Here is a 19305-nt window from a genome sequence, read left to right on the forward strand (position 1 = left end):
GTGTGGTCTTCCACCTGATCTCCCCGGCAACATTCGCAGGTCCCCTGGTTTCCTATTTCAGGTCAAAGCTTTCCGGACTTTGTTTCTTTCACACATTACTATTTTCTCCCCACCCTCATCCTCACTGTGAAATAAAAGCTGGGTGATGAGGCACTTCCCACGTTGAAAATCCATTGCAACTGGGCGTCGAGGGTTGATTTATTGCGCGTGTGCCAACAACTCACTAGCCCCGGCAAATGCTGTTTTAATGAGGGCTTGGGCTCCCCTCTGTGGCCAGGGGTTGAGTGAGGTCAGCGCCAGGCTGGGCCACTCCTCTCTGGGCACCTGCTGCCCCACACCTCCAGGCATTTGGAAACGGGGAAGCCCAACAACATACTTGGGCTTAGGACGATATTTTTTATTTTTGCCTGCTTTTGGAAAACATTCGTACGTCTTGTGCCTCAAAATGATTTTCTGAATTCACAAAAATCCCTACTCTGGCGATTTTCCTTCTTCCTTCTCAGAGGTGGAATTTGTTCCGGTTTGGGTCAGCAAGAAGTGAGAGCAAAGTCCCCAGGGTCATCTCCTGGTGTCACACCGATTTGGATGGTGGTTCCCTCTTCATCCCAAAATACGCATCGGGGGTTTACCAGTTGATCAGCACTGAATATGCTCCTGGGGTTTACGCTGGCTGTTAGGGGAAACCACACACTGGGGAGGCTGAGACATTCAGATTTTGCCCAAAAGGCCACAGAGAAAGGAACACTGTGAAAGCAAAGGACGCGGGCTTTGGGGTCCGGACCTCTGGGTTCAAATTCCTGGTGCATTGCTTATGTCCGGCTGCAGAACAAGTCATCACCTCACAGTGTAGAACAATCAACAGCATTATCTGCGTTTCTGGGCGTAGGAATTTAACTGGGGGTTTCTGATCCAGGACTTCTTGTGAGACTGCAGAGAGAAGCTTTAGCTGGGGTGGGTAGATCTGCTTTCAAGATGAGTCACCAGGGTGGCTTTGGGTGGAAACCCTCCTTTTTGGTCATTTGGTCATTTAGTCTTTTCCTTGCCTTTCTTCCCAAAGGTCAGTGTCAGAAAGGTTGAGAAAAGTTGGCTGAGGAAAGATATGTGATTGCAACAGAGACCATTTCTTGGTTCCTCTGAGCAATCTTAATCAAGCCAGCGCTCAGATCTCCATAACTGACGCTCTGCCACAGGCTTCAAGTTTGAAGGAAATGAGGTACAGCACTGACTTTTCCAGAATGCATTCATTGTTAGGTGTTTCTGGAATTATTGAACTGGCCCAGGGCTGTCAGAATCGTTCATGTGGCTAGTTCATGTTGCACAACTGTGTGAGTGAACAATGAGCAGATGAGATCCACGTGGGTCTATGGGTTTGAAATGACTGTCATGATGATCTTTTTCTTTCTTTCTTTCTTTTTTTTTTTTTTTTTGGTGGTGCTGGGAATTGAACCCAGGGCCTTGCGCATTGAAGGCAAGCACTCTACCAACTGAGCTATGTCCCCAGGCCTGAAATGCTACATTATAGTTTTGGACATTGGACAAGATATCTCAAAAACAAACCAAACCAGACAATAAATGGAGGTCATAATCTACCATAATCCTGTGTCATAGTTAAACATTATCCAGTGATGATTCTCCCCAGTCAATAATTTTTCAAGGAAACTACATGTTCTCGGATGATGTTTCTTGTAGTATCAGGAATGTGAATGCTGTTATTCTCCTAAGGAGCTTGGTCTTGGCAAGCATTTACAGGATTCATTATTTTCTCTGAATGATGAGTTTTTTTTAAAAAATAAATCTTCTTAATAACGAATTATCCAGTCCCTAGCACAAAAGAACTGAATTTATTGTTTGCACGTTCATAGTTTCATGTATTTCCAGCAGACAGATCACTGGGGCAGGCTGAATCCATTTTCCAATGTATGAATTGCTACATTTTCTCCAGTTACATATTTCCTATAACGTCCATAGATCAGTGATACTTTAGAAGCTGGTTCTGAGTTTGAATTGACCACTCTGTTGCCTCTTGTCTTAAAACTGATCAAGAACATGGACAGTTTAATGCACGTTCTAATACACACGAGTTCAGAGCCACAGTTAAATCTGTTCTCCCGGCTACTTGACATCAATCCATCCATCTCCATGCTTGACGGAACATTTCCTAAGAGGTACTCTGTTTTTGCAATTCTCTTATAGCAGGTGAATTGCACAATAGAACTGGTTTATCAATAGCAGTCTTATAAATCAGGGAAAGCCCTGTGCAGTGAATTTCTTTATACATTAGTTACATGTATACTGTTGGCGTCACGGCCCTGTTTGTCAGGTTGCTGGGATTTCCGAGGGACCTCTAGCAGGCATGAAGTCCCTATATGTAGGACTCTCAGGCTTTGGGGGATTCCGCTGTGTTCTGCTGTTTGGGGTAGATCAAAAGATAACTGGTTGGAGAGGCATTGAGATTTATTAATGAAAGCAATCAAGACATAGAGTCAGGTCTAAGGGTCCAGAGCCTTTGGTGTCCGACGTTGCCAGTTCAAATCCTTGGGGCTGGGGATATAGCTCACCCTTGCCTAGCATGCACAAGGCCCTGGGTTCAATCCCTGGCACTGGACAAATGAAGAAGAAATCCTTAACTGGTCTCCTACCAGCTGTACCAGTTGGGCAGAATTTCTCCCTCTCTCTGGACCCTCAGCTTCCTTCCTGTGGAAAGGGGGTTATCAGTTGTACTCAGCCCAAAGGTTATTGAGGAATTAAATGAGTTGGACAGTTTTATGTTTAGACAACTGTCTGGGTCATAGAAAGTGCTCAAAAAAATATTTTAAAAGCACACCCCAAAAGCCAACTTGTATCGTGTTCCCCGCCCCCCCCCCCCGGAGACAAAGAATAAAAAAATATGATCCAGAAACACAAGATTACAGGCTAGTTTTTGACTAAATGGTCTTCTTTTATTTTTATAGGCTATTTCCTCGTGGATTTGGAAGGTGAGCTTTGGACAGGGATGGCGGCGCTGTGGTTGGAGAACATTCAGGATGAATAAAGGATGTTAAACTGACCTTTTATATTTTGGGTAATCACCCAGAAATCAGAGGCAGTTTTCTGTGCTTGAGAAACTTCCTGCTATGGTGGGAGAATCGTCTTAATTTTTGTTTTAAAATTTATTGTGCACGGCAGGCTGTGTTCTCTTGGGAGGCCTTCTGAATACTGGGTTTGCGTCATGAGCTGAGGTTTTCCACCTCTCTATGCGCTTCCCTACATTCGATTCTCTGAAGATAACTTGATACATCCAAAATACTCTTGTTCACATGTAGTTTTTAGTATTTAGCCCATTACATGCATAGGATAATGAAAAAGTCTTGTGTTTAATCTGTTTCAAAGACAAATATTTGATGGAACAGGTGGGATTTTACTTCAATATTTCCCTCAGACTCAATTAAATTATTAAGCTTTGTTTTGTAGGGGAAAAAATGAGCTTATGTTCTACCCTGTCTCAGTCTGATTCTTAGTTTTTGTCAATTAAACAATATGTCACAATTTCATAATTCGCATGGGTCGTCGGCAATTACATCTAGACAGTTACTGGAAATTCAGAAAGGCAAAGGACATATCTTTACTCCCTTTATCAGAATTATAGCCAGGAAAAGGAACTTCATAGAAGGAGATACATTGTCTCTGAGAAGCAAAATTTAATTAATGTGTGAAAAATACTCATGTCCAATATATATATATATATATATGGTTGGCTGCTTTAAAGACTTGAGTTAAAAAACTTGTATCTGATCTACTGAATAATCTGATCGAAGGGGTGAAAACCGTGGCAAACTTTTTTTCCTGATAACAGTGAGTCTTTTGGGGGCAATCCATTTTGGTGTGTGGGGGTGGGGGTGGGTGAGAGAGAGAGACGCAGACAGACAGTATGGCTGCATAACAAGTATCCCCAAATGGAGCAACTTCAAACAGAACTCGAAGGTGGCTCCCTCCTTGGCTGGCATGTCGGCTTCTGTGGGCCTCTGCCTCGAAGTGTGGTGGCTGTGGTTTTCAAAGGGAATGATCAAAAAGTCAAGGCAAAAAAGCGGGGATCCCTTTTCCAACTCATCCTTGAACATTACACCCTCTTGTCTCTGTTATTTTCTATTGGATATGCAGGCCAGTCCTGGTCAGGGTATGACAGGGGGATCCTAGGTGGGGAGTCTTCAGATTGTGGGCACCATCTTGACGGCTGGCTATCAGAACGTCCACACTTTTGTTATAAGCTTTGTAGCCACATTGAAGAATGTGCTTGTTGGATAGACCAAATTCACCACAGAATACTGGGTCTCATGACCATAAGCACACTTAAGACAGTGATTCAGGGTTTTGGGGCTATAGCTTAGTTGGTAGAGTGTTTGCCTCATATGCACAAGGCCCTGGGTTCAATCCCCAGCACCACAGGAAAAAAAAAAAAAAAAAAAAAAAGGAAGTAATTCAGGGATTTTTTAACAATGAGTTCAAGAACAGCAAATTCAAAAACTATAAATGTGATCTGCTTTTGAACAAAAGGGTGGCTTTAAAGTCATGTGGTTTAATAGATTAAGATTTAAAAGTATATATATATATAATCACTTTTTTTTTTTTTTTTTAGATATTCTTGCTATTTTCCCCAGGTCTCAAACTCTTAGACTCAAGTGATCCTCCTGCCTTAGGCTCCCAATCCGCTGGGACATGCCACATACCCAGCGCATATTTCCCCCCCTGTCTGACTACCAGTCATGCATGCTGACGGACCTGGGCACCCGAGATGGCAATGCACACGGCCACAACATTGAATACAAGAGGACATGTTTCTGCTGTGGTTCAGTAATGAGCCTACTCCCAGGAAAGAAGATCTGCACATTCAGATTTTGCAAGCTTGTTCCAAGACCCTGGTGTGTTCCAAGCCCCATAAAGCCTCTCCGGCTGTGGCAGCCTCTGAAGGAGAAGGCAGGCATCTGTAAGGAGTCCCAAGGACCTGCCAGCCCCTGGGTGTTAGGTTAACGCATCCTCATGAAAAGCAGCCCAGGGGCTCAGACCGTGCATCCCTGTGTTAAAGTGGAACCCAGGGACGGCTGGAGAGAGTAGGGAGGGGGGAAGCCACGCCCAGACTCACCAACCAGCCACCTGCTGGCCTGGGGCTGCTCAAGTTACTCATTTATTTTCTCCCTTAATGGTGCTGGGGACTGAACCCAGGGCCTTGTGCATGCCAGGCCGGCCCTCTGCCACCTGAGCTCCGTCCCCAGCCCCAGCTCGTAGCTGTTGGATATAACCAAATCCCAACATCCGTGCGGACATGTCTTTCCAGATTTTCTGCTTGTTGATTCTCCTTCCTTACCTGGAACTGGCTCTCCTCAGCCGTCGAATTTAAAACCCCGAGTGATGGGTTTGCTTTCTCCCTTGAAGATTTTGTTGGGGAAAAAACAACTTTAGGAAACAACAGGAAAAAAAGACATCCAAGAAAGAAACCGTCACAAAAACCCAAACAGACCCAACAACCCGCTTTAACACAGTCATAAAAAAGAATCTACCACGAGATAAGGTGGGGACACTTCTTTAAAAAGAAGGACCTAAGAGTGATTTGTTTTTAAGGGATGCAAACGAGATGTGCAAGGGAGATGGTACATTTTTACATTGGGCTCCTGTGAGTCCTGGGCACCGGACTTATTTTGTTTGCCAGGGCTTATTTTTGTCTTGGTTCTCCCCTTTTCTAAATCTGGTGGAATTATTTTCTCGGGACCTCAGATTGTTGGCTTGGGTTGCAACCAGACAGACTGGAGCATTTTTTTTCCCTCCAGTATCCTTTTCTTCTTGTTTCTCATCTTTTATTTCTCAAAATACATGTGCTTTTTATAGCTCTGGGAGCAATTTTCAAATCAGGCTGCCTGAAAATAGTTTGAATTAGAATATATTAGGGGGGAAATCACCATCTACCACACAGCACACCATGTTGCGTTTTATTAAAAGCAGTCTTTGGAGGCTGCAGACAGGGAAGAAAAGAAGTGGAAAATGTTCTCTCTCAGCTTTGACCGAAGCTACAGTTTTTGTTTATAGGAATCATTTTGAATGTCAGATGGACACGTTGATTGGAAATGTCTTGAACCGCGTCTAGTTTCTCTTCTGCTCTCTCCGTTCACATTTCTCTGCCCATCTCTTCCCAAGGGCTGTAGATGTTCTGGGAGCCTCATGTTCCCATGTTCCCAGCCAGGGCATTAGCTTTGCAAGATCCCCAACAGCTGGTCCCTGTGGGTGCCCTTCTCCTGCCCTCACCCACTAACCCTTCCTGGTCTACCACTCTTTACGTTTTTATCTGTGATTACGGTGCCACGTTAGACTCCTCGTTTGTAAGAGCGTCTCCTTATTTCCATGAGATCATTCCTTAGAGTAATACCCTGCTTGTATCTTATTACCCCAAAGTTTATCCTTTGCCATTTCAATTAGATAGAGTACACACCCCTTTAAGTTGGTGCTGATGATTCTTCAAATACTTGGCACCTTAGAACATGCGCAGTGCATGTTCACAGTGCCCTACAATTGCTCCCCTGCACATTTGCCCCAAGGAAATGGAATTCATGTCCACAGAAAGACACACATGTGAGTGATCTTCACAGACTGACTCACCAGGGTCCCAAACTGGAAACAGTGTCCTCCTAGACGAACTATGGTAGATTCAAACGGTGGAATATTATTGGGTAATGAAAAGGAACTAAGTATAGATACAGGCAATAACTTCGATGTCTCTCCAAGGAAAGGTGCTGAGTGAAAAAGCTGATGGGTCATCAACTGAGGGTCACTCCCAAGGCAGAATAATCCCCCTGCACTGACCCCGGGTTGCTCGAAATAGCAGAGCAGAAGCTGGTCCCTATAAAATCCCTGAGTTGTGGGTGCCTGCAATCAGAAGGTACAGTGGCCCAAGTGCACATTTACACACCAAGGGATATGGATGAATGTACCCTGGGCTTACCGCCTGAGGTCCAGTTGAAGAAATCTAGAGAGTAGAACAAAGGGAAAAAAGAAAGGATACAGAAAAAGAGGAGATTAGCAGACCAACTCTGGGGGTCCAATGGCTAAATAAGAGAAATTCCAGAAGCAGACAAGAGTAAAAAATAAAAATGATTAAGTAAATAATTTTTAAAAAATTGAGGTCGCAGTTGCGGGTTCTGCTGGGATTGTGGTGGCAGCTCTGCGCTGAACGGTCTCCTCGCAGGAGATATGCAGAAAAAACACATTGCCAGGGACCCTGGAGGCAGAAAATGTACAAACTCCAAACTGAAAGCTGCTGACGTTGGAACCGCACAGGGGAAGCCTGGACCGGAAGCTGCAGCAGTTTTACCTAATAAGAGTCCAGGCTCGCAGCTAGAAGACCCTGGGGAATGTCAGCGGGGGATTCTCTGTGTAGAGGCGGTGTTTGATGTCACTGGGAAAAGAATTTTACCAAGAAGAGAAAAGGTTGCTCGGTATGGTGGTGCACACCTGTAAGCCCAGCAACCTGGGAGTCTGAGGCAGGAGGATTGCAAGTTTGAGGCAAGCCTGCTCAGTTTAGTAAGACACTGTATAAAAAAAAAAAAAATTAAAAAGGGTTGGGAATGTAGCTCAGTAGTACAGCACCCCTGGGTTCAGTCCCCAATATTAAAAAAAAAAAAAAAAAGAGCGAAGTGTTCCAATCCTCTCATTCTGTAGATGGGGAAGCTGAGGATCAAAGACTCTCCCAAAGGGGTCTTTAATGATTAACATGAATGTCAACTCTGAGTAGATTAAGAGATGCTGAAGGACAGAGGGGCTCTGGGCGTGTCCAGCAGGTGTGTCCAGGCGTGATTGGCAGGGGGCATAGCCAGCTGAAGTGCAGAGCCTCCCTAAGTGTGGGCAGCACTGTCCAGTAGGTTGCAGGCCTGGAGGGGACAGAAACTTGGAAAAAGAAGGAAGCAACAGCAAGAAGACTGCTCCAGCGTCCTTGAGCAGGCTCGTGATGGCTGCTGCGGTCCCCTGAGGACATCAGACCTCACAGAGTGGACTCTGACCAGTGACTCTCCAGGGAGCTCCCAGGCCTTTGCTCCTGCACAGGGGGCTGCATGGTTGGTCCCTCTTGTTCTGAGGCTCCAGCTTCTTAGATTGAGCAGCTCCTGGTTCATCCATCTCTGCAGCCTGCATACGGCCCCCGGGGACCATCCAGCTCTGGTGGTGTGAGCCAATCTAATAAATCCTCCCCCCCTTTTTTTTTGTAATCATCCCTGCACACATATCCCATTGGTCCTGTTCCTCCAGAGAACCCTGGCTAGTACCGGGTCACAACAGGATAATGAGAAGAATGTGTGAAGAGCCCACAGTCTCCCAGGATGTCACCACATGGACCAGCCACGTATGCATTTTGAATTTTCCTAGCAGTCTCATCTCACACGCACCCCTCCAAAAAACCCAAATGAAATCAGTTTTCATCATATATATAATGAATTTTAATCATATACATCAAAAAATTATCTTTCAACCTGTAATTAATATAGTAATGGATATTTTATAGTCTTTTTCTCGTACTGAATCCTCACGATCCTGTGTCTGACATTTGCAGTAGATCTCTCCTGTGACTGGCCCATTCCCAGTGCTAATGGCTTCTTGTGGCCGGTGGCTTCCTAATGGGGTGACAGCTTCAGGACAGCTCTGAAGTCCTAAGAGTTCTCAGCCACCCCACATCTGGGGATATGCTTGCTGCTGAGAAGAGCAAGAATAAAGAGCTGGGGCTTATTTTGAATTACTGGAAGTGCAGAAGATTAGGGCCAGCCACCAGCTGCAGGCTGTCTTTTGTCCATGGAGTCTGTTATTAAAATTATAACTCCTGCCCAAGGAATGCAAATCAGTAATACAAGGAAGTGATAAATTTTGCATTTAAAATATTTGTGCTCTGAAGACAAAGGTGACCAATGCACTTTTGGCCTGATGCTTCCAGTGTTTTTGAATTAGGATGGTAATGTTCCAGTATGACTCACTGTCCCTCCCTCTACCCCGGCTGCAAAGAAGCAGCATGTGGGCTGCTATACTGTCACAACCCAGGAGCGCTCCTCTCTTTATTCAGAACCGTCCTGATACTAACAGGGTCAGTATTTCCAAAATCAGGATCTGCAGAACTACATCTTTGTGGGATGTTGTTCAGGACTATGAGGAAGGGGTCTCTGGGTTCACATGAGCTGGAGCACACTGGGTGAATCTGAGGGACCACGCTGGCTTTGGCTGCATGTGACACAGCCTCGACCCAGCAGGAACTTCTTTCTTGTCCCACTGCTGAAGGACCAGACACAGATGCTCCAGGCGTGCCTGTAGCACCTCCACGTGCTCAGCAACATCCGGGCTCGGTCTCCTTCCCGGGTCTTGCCCTCAGTTTGCATTTTAACCCTCTCACTGGATGTTCTGTGTTGGTGAGATGGTTTCCCCACAAGTGTGTGTTCTACAGGGAAGAGGAAGGAAGGAAAGGAGGGAGGAAGAGACGAGGTCTTCATCAGGAAATGGAGCCTTTGCGTAGATCTATTGGAGACTCCTCACGAGGTCTCAACAGCTGGAATTACATCCCAGGGCTAGGGGCAGCTTCCACAAAGCCTGAAATGATGAATATTGTAACAGATCCCATTATAATGAGAAACCAAATAACTCTTTTCTTCAGGACAACAAAGGAGAACCTGGAACCCGGGATGGAGCTCAGTATCTGCCACATGGAGTAAAGACCTTCTCCCAGGGCGGGTTATCGAAGAGTCTGCTTTGTGCAAATCGAATGCGTGGGTGGTGTGGGTGTCACCTCCTTTGTTCCCACCAGATCCTCATTGATTCATGGAGGATCTTGAAGAGCTCTTGTTTTGGAAAATATGCTTTGGGGGAAGTTGTAACATGCAGTTCTGGCAAAGTGATGTGCCCCAGGAAGGAGCCAGGAGGGGGTATGTGGGAGACCAACCCCCTCTTCCTCCTCCTCCCTCCCTTCCTTTGGCTCCCCTCCCTCTCCCTCTCTCTTGTTTCTTTGATCCTAGACACACACACACTCTTGGGGAAGCCAACTCTCAAACATGGAGCAACAAGCATGAGGATTAAGGTTAATGGCGTGTGCCTCATCCAAACGACTTTCTTGCTCATTTCTCTCCACTTCCTGGGCCTTTCAGGGAGCTAGGATAAGTCCTGGGACCTTCTGCCTTGTACACTGCCACCACCCCTGGAGGGACAGTGGCTAGTTTTCAGACATAAGCGCTAGTAACAGAGAAGAGCAGAAACACCGGCTACGGAACCAAGGCAAGCCAGTGCTGTCTCCAGATTCTTGTCCCGTAAGCAACGATGACTCTCTGTTAGTTTGGGGTGCACACATCCCCACTGATCCTGGGATGTCCCTAAGGGCCTTCTTATCCGCCTAGACCTTTCTCTACTCCTCTCAGTCTCAGGTATTATGTGACTTTGACTGGCAGCTTGGTCTAAATGGTATCCAGAGCCAGAAGCTGAGACCCGTCGAGGCAGGGGCTTTGGAACGTGTGCTGGAGTTCTTGGCCTCCTAGCCAACACTGGGGAAGGGTCATGGGCATCTTGGCGCTATTCTAGTTAACACTGAGCTCCCACTCCTGCCTTTCCCCTGATTAGCCCATGGGTGCCCTCGACATTCACTGACCTACCTTCATCCACAGCCAACTCCCCTCTCTGTGGGTGGGTTGGACGCTTTCCTCAGCTACTGCCTGGAATTTTGCTCCACACTAAATGGACCATTTGGAACACCGCTATCTACTCCAAGCCTTTCTCTTGCTCCAAAATTTTTGCTGCTTCAGCCAACCACAGGAGTGGATCGTCTTTGATCTTTAATGGCTCCATTATATTAGATGAACTCTGGGTTTGCCATGCATTTTTGGATGGTGACATTTGAATTGGTGGCCTTCTGGTACAAGATTGGCCAGTCAGTCTGCAAGCCCTCAACTCGGTCTTGATCTTTCCCGTTTTGACAATTCCCGTCATTCTCTGGGAAACTATGGAGTAGCCATTTTCCAATATGGCGCCCAATGAATTTTCCCTTGTGATATGTGTAGGGTCCTTCCACGTTGATGAAGACTAACCGGTGGAATATCATCACCCATAGAATATGGTGGCAAGATGGGGTGTTATTTTAGAGGCTAGAGCATAGAACACATCACCATTTCAGTCTTTTTCTTCCTTGGATCACCATCAATTGGGGTGGCCAGGTGTTTTAGAATGGTGAGTATAAGAAGCCCGTGGAGAGTTCTTTCTGGTGAAGAGCTGAGCCCTCCTAACAGTGCACAGTCTTCAATCACCACCTATTTTCACAAGTCATCGTGGAAGTTCACCAGCCCTGGTCAAGCCATCCCACAATGGCAGTCCCAGTGGACAGCTGAACTGAAACCTTTTGGGACACCCGGAGTCCGACTATCCATCTAGACAGCACCCAAATCGTGACCCCCAGAGGTTGAGGGGATTACAATCAATATAGTTGTATGCTGTTAAGTTTGGGTGAATTTTATTACAGCAGGCCACAAATAACAAATACACAAAACCAGAGCCCAGCCATGGCCACCAGAATTTCTTAAAAAGTCCATTTTGCTGGACTATGGCTATGTTTGAGCTGCAGTAATGCTCACATAATATTTTCCATTTGGGGGCATGAATAAATACTGCCCAAACTTAGTAGGCAAGAGCTTTTGGGTACTTATTAATTTGGGAAAAGAAGAAATTATATAAGAATTAAAAAAAGAAAGGTCAAATAATATTTTAAAATACGATAGGTCTAAAAAATGTGGTTGAAGTTTAAAAATTGAGATTCTCAAGGAAGACTCGAGGAATCAAACACTCCCTTGCTGAGATTCTCTGAGGCTCTGAATGGTACAGTCTGCTGCCGTTCTGGGGCAGCCTCGGAAGCTGCTAGAAATGGGTATGAAGTCTCCTTTGTTTTGTACGTACTTTCAGCAGTGAGACGTCTTTCTTTTATACTTGGGAAGAGAAGGTGTCAGAACCCTGCCCAGGAGCCCAAATGAGGTGAGGTGAGAATTCGTATTTTCATCTGCAGACAGAAGGTGGACCTGCTCAGGGGAGGTGGGCTGATGAGCACCAGGACACTAGCCCCGCCTGTGTCCAGGCTGGCTTAGTGGGACTGGTATCATTCTGTTCTGCTTTTTTTTCTTGGTACAGGGGATTGTTAAGGGTACTTACCACTGAGCCACATCCCCAGCCAGTCATTTTCTTTTTTGGTATTTTATTTATTTATTTATGGTGCTGGGGATTGAACCCTGGGCTTTGTGCATGCAAGGCTACCAACTGAGCCACATCCCCAGCCCTGTATTTTATTTAGAGACAGGGTCTCACTGAGTTGCTTAGGGCCTTATGAAGCTGCTAAGGCTGGCTTTGAACTTGGTATCCTCTTGTCTCAGCCTCCCGAGCTGCTGGGATTACAGGCATGTGCTATGGTGCCTGACCTGTTGACGTGATTATGACAGCGATTGAGTTGCAATGTACTCCGCACACAGGAGAATCCCGTGGGACAGACAGACAACACTTGGCGACCCACATAGAGAAGGCTCTTTCTGGCTTAACCTAATCCAATCACTGGGACTGAGCCTCAGTATTCCCTTAATATGATTAAAACAAAAACTGGGTCATGCGATGCACCAATCCACTCTAGGCTTCTGCCTTGGACAATCAACCACAAGGTATGGCTCCTTGTAATTAGCTAAAAGACGATCGCTCGGGCTGGGAGTGTTCTGGAGCTGGGGTCTCCCGGGAAACTGAGGCAGTGTGAAGACCTCCGTTCACACCTAGATTTTTGCGATCAAATCAGCAAGATTTCAGACATAGGGTCACAGTAGTAGAAATGAGCCTATTGAAGGGATGGGAAAGGAAAAGGGGACACTCTCAAGGGACAGATGCCCGCCCCTCCTGCACCCCAGTTTTATTGGGGTCCCAGGGAGGTTTCCACAGAGTCCCGCTGAGGTCCAGCTCCTGACCTGACTTTTGACTGACAGCAGGATGACATCAGACTTCAAGTGCCCGCTGCCATGACCATTCTAGGTCACCTTGGCCCATGCAGACTTGTTCTAATTGGATTCTTAACCACAAGTTCTTAGAGGGCTTATGGTTGGGGGAATCACCCTTATCTCCCCGAGTTTGGGGATCTGGTCTATGAAAAGGGCCATAAAAGCCTCTCCCTTCAGGGTAACTTGACTTCCTCTTATCAGCATTACTTGGGGTCTGCATTTCTCCTGCCGATAACAGGTGGTTGGCTGAGGAATGTGGCATAGCCTGTCCACTTGAACCAGGCAGGACTGCAGGTCAGTTGCTTTTTGAAAGAGAAAGCGCGATGCCCGGGACTGTGAAACAAAATCCAACTTGTTCTTGCTGCAGATGGGGCTTGTGACCTACCCATCTTTCCTGTCTTCCCTGAGATGAGCCAGCGTGAGTTGGTTCGCCATTTCACCCCCTTTCTATGTTTGACATCTTCAAAATTCAATGTTCACTCCAAATAAGTATCTCTATCTTTCATCTGACCACGTTTTAAAGAGGTGGAGCAGAAAGGGGGCATTATAATTGGCTGGAAACGCATCATGGAGGATGGAAGTCGGGCACCAGGCCTTGGTATAACTCTCTCTGATTGTTCAATGGCCTTCAAACCATATTGATCCGTAGATGTTGCTCCATTTTCAACATCTGCCTCTGGAACTGAGGTTTCATGCACAGGCTGGTGTTTCCTGATTATGTAAAGTCGCCCTGGGGGAGATCAAGCTGGGTGGCTTCCAGGCCCCCAGCTTAGCTGTCCCGGTGACCGCCTCAGCTGCTAATCTCCTTCAGTCTGGACGCTGCAGAGCCGGGCTTCCTGCCTTTGAATAGGGATGTTAAAACCTTTGCCAAGCACCCAGACAGCCAGAGCAGTGTCATTTTGGCTGAAAACACAGTGTGTGTGTGTGTGTGGGGGGGTTATTTTGCATCTATTTACATAAGAGTAAAGACTCTGAGAGAGAGAGAGAGGAAAGGCCATGCAGTAGGGAAAGCCTCTGTTTAATCATCTTCTTGCTCATTCCCTGTGACCAAAGTGCAGCTGCCGCGACCAGGGCACATACTGGGTTTCGCCTCTCCCCAGTCACCCCACCCAGGCACCTGCTACCTGCTGGGAGGGCCTGTGATCTGGTGTGGAGAGCCGGCAGGTGGAGGACAGCATGGCTCTCTGATTTGGCCTCCCTTTATTTTCCTGGTTCTGCTTATTTGCCTGCTTTTCTCACTCAATTCAGGAGAGCAGGACCCATACCTTTGTCAGGGAGTGAGCCCTGCAGTGCATGAGGTGTGAGCTTAGGTGCTTACTATGATCTGCCTGTTAGCGGCAGAATGGGGGAAGTACAGGGGCCTTTGCCTTCTGCTTTTCCTACAGACTCTTGTGACATATCCGTACGTGCACATAAGAGTTGGCTCCCTTTCATTCATTTTTAGTTTTTGGCGGACACAGCGTCTTTGTTTGTATGTGGTGCTGAGGATCGAACCTGGGCCGCACGCATGCCAGGTGAGCGCGCTACTGCTTGAGCCACATCCCCAGCTCCCCTGAACCCCTTATTGCAAGATGAAAACTGACTGCGGAATCCTGGAGGTCCCTGTTCGGAGTCTCAGTCTGAAGGATGGAGTGGCCTTAACCTGATTTTCCATCACCTTTTCTTTGGAGCAAGGCCTTACAAAGGTTTCTGGTTTACTTACTCTCTCAGCTGCCAACAGAGGACTCGTCACATCAATACGTGTGGGTGTGGATGCATGTGCTTCTGTGTATCTGGTGAGCGTATCCGTTTATGCCTAAGCATGTGCATGTGCGTGTGGGTGTGTCATGGGTACGTGGGCATTTGTGTATAGCTCTAGGTGTGCACACAAGTGCCCTCAGGTATAGGTGTGTGTGTTTACCTGTTTACGTGCACGTGTATGCATTTACTGACCCCTGTGCACACATGTGAACGGGTTGGCACAAGCATGTACGCCGGATGAATGCTGTGCATGTTGCCGCGTAGCCATGCGTACCCCTGTTGGTGCTTTCGTTTGGTTATTGTCTATAACCTGCAGCAACTTGGGCTGCACTCCCGTGGCTGTTTGTTTCCCCACCGTGGCTGATCACTTTGGTGTTTGTATGCAATCAGACGTGATTTTGAGGCCCCAAATACTAGACTGCACCCTCGATGAATTAATGGGTCAGGAGGGGCGCGCTGATTACAAACTGAGAGGTTATTTAGACAGAACTCCATAGCAATCAGGAGGGTAGGAAGGGCTGGAGAGCCTGCGGGCGGGCGGGCGGGCGTCCTGGGAGCAGGTGTCTCCCGGGCCTAGATGGGCGTGGGGGAAGGGCCTGTTGCCTGGAGACTGGGAGCTTAGAGCTCAGGTGACAGAAGACGTCCCAGGCTATTCAGAAGGGCAGCAGCTGCTTGGAGCTGAGACTGGGGCGGCAGTAAGCCCTGGTGTATTCATACTGTGTACGGAACTGTTTAGACTGGGCAGCGACGTGGAATGGGTGCCCTGTGCCGTTAAAACGCCACCTCCCCACAGCACCACAGACAGCACATTCTCTCCTGACTCCTCCCAAGAAAATCCAAATGGTCACATAAGTCCCTTTTCCGCCTGGCAACCCTTCCAGCCATCCCAGGAAGAATGGGTGGAGCCTTTACCTAGATAGATCCCCACGCGTTCCCTACAGACCTCATATTTATTCTTTAAGCTTTTCTTATGTGTATTCCCACAAGGTCCCCCTCCCGCCCCCATCTGACTTTAACCGTCTTCTTAAATGTAAAAGCTTAACGTACTCGTTTCTCCTACTTCATGTCACCTGTGCCGAAGAGATGCCCAGCTGCCTACCTGGCCAGGCTAAAGCCACCAGCACATAGTAGAGATGCTTGCAGGTGCTGTAGGGTGTGGACATCGACTGCCACCATTTATTAAAGGGGGTATGTTCTGTCATTCCCATCACAGGCCGGTGAAGAGGAGAACAAAAAGGATCTCCACGTTTTATTCACATGGTCGCACTCCAGCCTGCCCCCCAGGATATCTTCCCTGAGCTCCTGCCTTTCACTGTGCAAAGCCAGGTTCTAACTAACCAGGGGGGGCTGGTTGGAATCTAAAATGTGTAGGAAACCAGCAGGGATCAAAGGGAACGTGGAGCCGGGTGCCCACATCCAGAGGCAGTGTCTACAGATAAGCTTGCAATTAGTAATTCAAATCCTTCCCAGGGCTGACTTCATTAAGCCCCAGGTGGGCGGCTCTGGAAAGGTGAGGTTGATACAGGAGCATCATCAGCCTCACCTGGGAGCCAGTTAGAACTGGGCATCCCCAGTCCTTCCAAAGCCTCCTGAACCAGGGACCCAGGCTGCGCACCCTTGAGGTTTGCTGAAAACCTTCCAGCAGACACTGACTCCGTTGGTGCCAGCAGGGGACCCGTTGCTCCAGGGAGATCCCCACACCCTGTCTTACATCCTTTTTTAAAAAATCCATTTTTTTTTTTTTCACGGTAAGATCCCAGCTCAGAACCTAGGAGATTGAGCAAGGCTGGGGAATGGGGGGTAAGCCAGAGAGTATAGACTGCCTGCCCATTTTCGTCATGCCTTCTGCAGCTGGTGGAACAAAAACCCAAACCAAACCAAAACAACAAAAAACCACCTTGCAATTGGATTGTCATTATTCATGATCAATAAAGGCCACAACTTAGAATTCTGATTCTAGAGTTAGAGACGCTGATCTTTAGATTTGATGAGAAACTGCAGACTCTACGTTTCACTTTTCCCTGGCTCTTGGTCAGATACTGAGGTGCTACGGCCAGGGGACAGGGCTCCCCTGTTCCCGTGTCACCCCACACTCTGAGGCTGGCTTTCCTTCCCGTGAGTCAGCGTGGGGGCAGGGGTGGGCATCCTGAGTCATCTTCCAAAATGACCCAGAGCTGCTGGGGATTCTGTGACTTCTCTTATTAGGCTCCTTTACCGTCTAGTAGAGGTCACAACTAATTCCATCCTGCAAAGCGTCTTTGAGATCATGGGACTCGGGGACCACAGTGTTTTCCTTGCTGCAATTCCACATGATAATATTAGCAAATACATCTTCTGTAAGCCCCGGCTCCACGTCTCCACGCCTTTTGAATCGCATTATCTCCTCTCTGTATTGTTGACTTTCTCATCGAGAGCATTTGGCTCTGCAAAGCAGGGGAAATGATTTCACACTTGCTTGGATCAGAAATCTGTTGAGGTGGTTAAACTGCTCAGTCTATTCAAATGTGGTTATCTTTGCTGAGGAAAAAAAAAAAAAACACGTTCAGATTGTTAGCATAAATCAGGATGCCCGAGGGCTGTCTCGAATATATTCAGATGGATTTAAAAAGTCGTTTAAATTCAAAAAGTTTGAGGATGTCATGAATTTGAAGCAAACCCATTACGTACCAATTCCAGCAGTATGTCACATCCTGCATATTTGTGTGTGTTTGACGTCTAGATTAGGTTGAGTCAAAATGAAGTCACCTTCTCCACTGTATACACTATTAATCTACCCTCAGGGTTAACCTGGAGTGAGCTCTTGGTGAATTACGAAATGCTTGCATTTGTTGTTGCCAAAGACAGTGTGGGTCATCCGCATGACTTCTAGATTGGGAGAGCTGATATTACCCTCTCTTATCTTCCTCCTCAGGAAAAGTGGTCATTTTAAAACAGCATTTGTAACTTTACGCAACTAAAATTGGCTCAAGACTTTGCCAAGGGCCATTCGTTGCTTAATAATAAATACATATATTGTTTTGAAATATCTGGAAGCTTTGTGAGTTCATTGAGTGACTATGCAACTCCGTGGCCACTAGCATGTGGAAGTGAAAGATTGTGTGACACAAGGCCAAAGGGAAATCGGGTGTGCAGAAGTGAAAAGGACTCCAAAGGCATCAAAAGGGACTGATGTCATACTGTAGATGGTCACAAAGGAGGACAAAGGTTGCCCAAGGTATAGCTACAGAAAGAGTTGGATGTCGGAGCTTAGGAAGATGTGAGGCCTGAACTCCAAGAAATCTGTCCAACACGCAGGGCTTTTGAAAGACTGTATTGAGAGAGAGAGAGAGAGAGAGAGAGAGAGAGAGAGAGAGAGAGAGAGAGAATCAGCCCCTGAATCTCCACATCCCGATGCAGCCACCCACAGATGGAAAAATATTTTTCAAAAACTTGAACATGTGCAGATTTTTGTTTCTTCTTGTCACTCTTCTCTCTCTACAGCATCACAACTATTCACCCAGCCTTTACCTCATATTACGTATTATAAAGGATCTAGAGATGACTTAAAGTAAATGAGATGCTCAGCACACAGCGCAGGGCCTGGGTTCAGTCCCCAGCGCCAGAAGACGACAACAGCAAGCCGAGAGAAGAGGAAAGACAAATGTAAGGTATGTGACAATAGTGGACTGTGTGTCACAGGAGGCAGGAAGGAGGGAGTCGGAATGTGTTCACCAAAAATAAAGGGTGGACGTTGGAGGAGATGGACGTTTCAACATGAGGGTGTATAAGGGCACCCAGAGCATAGCAGGAGAGCAGGTGAGGGTCCTTGCAGAGGACATGCCCTCTCCAAATAGCTCTTTTCTCCAGCCCTGCACCCTGCCTTGGGGTACTTGCCAGAGGCCCTCTAGGCTCACCCTATGACCCTGGCTTGGTCTACATTTCCCAGCATCTTTTAAACCTGCAAGTGGAAGGTGACCCATGACACAGAAAATACACATCAGGGGCACAGAGGTGGCTGCTGGGTGCACATTTCCATGAGCAGAACAGAAAGCCTGGGGTAGGCAAGGAATGTAAGCTGGGTCAAGATCAAGGACCAACTGGTGGCCGCGGGTCCACCTGGGACAACGGCATGCTGGCTTGGGTCTCCGGGAGCATGCAGGCTGGGAGGTGCAGAGCTTTAAATTTGGGAGTTCAAACAGTTTATGATTCAGTAATTTTAAAAGGCTACTGTGTATAGTAGTAAAATATATTAATGGTTATAACACGAATGTGGGTATTATATAATGTACATGTATAATTCTATATTTTGTAAAATCTAATCACGTATTAACAGGATGCATGCAGTCATGTGTCACAGAATGCCGGCGGGATACATCATTATTGGGCAATTTCATCTTTATGTGATCATTGCAGAGAGTAGATTGATTGTCTGTGTGTGACCAGAATTTCTGCTGCAGGGTTGGGTTGCAGAATATGGAGGCTGATTTTTCTCTTGCAGAGCTGGGAACGAAACCAGGGGCCTCCTACATGCTAGGCAAGCACTTCTCCTGAGCTACACTGCCAGCCCTTTTTATTTTATTTTTTATTTTGAGAC

The 19305-nt window shown here is 46.9% G+C and overlaps 1 non-coding gene across 1 annotated transcript; it reads left to right on the top strand.

Annotated features, from left to right (window-relative positions):
- The first annotated feature begins 4348 nt into the window (after window positions 1–4348).
- On the top strand, window positions 4349–4422 carry Trnam-cau (transfer RNA methionine (anticodon CAU)). The gene has a single exon. It is a non-coding gene; the product is annotated as a tRNA-Met (tRNA).
- Window positions 4423–19305: the final 14883 nt, after the last annotated feature.

Source organism: Callospermophilus lateralis, chromosome Y, assembly GCF_048772815.1.
Source record: "Callospermophilus lateralis isolate mCalLat2 chromosome Y, mCalLat2.hap1, whole genome shotgun sequence".
Taxonomy (NCBI): Eukaryota; Metazoa; Chordata; class Mammalia; order Rodentia; family Sciuridae; genus Callospermophilus; species Callospermophilus lateralis.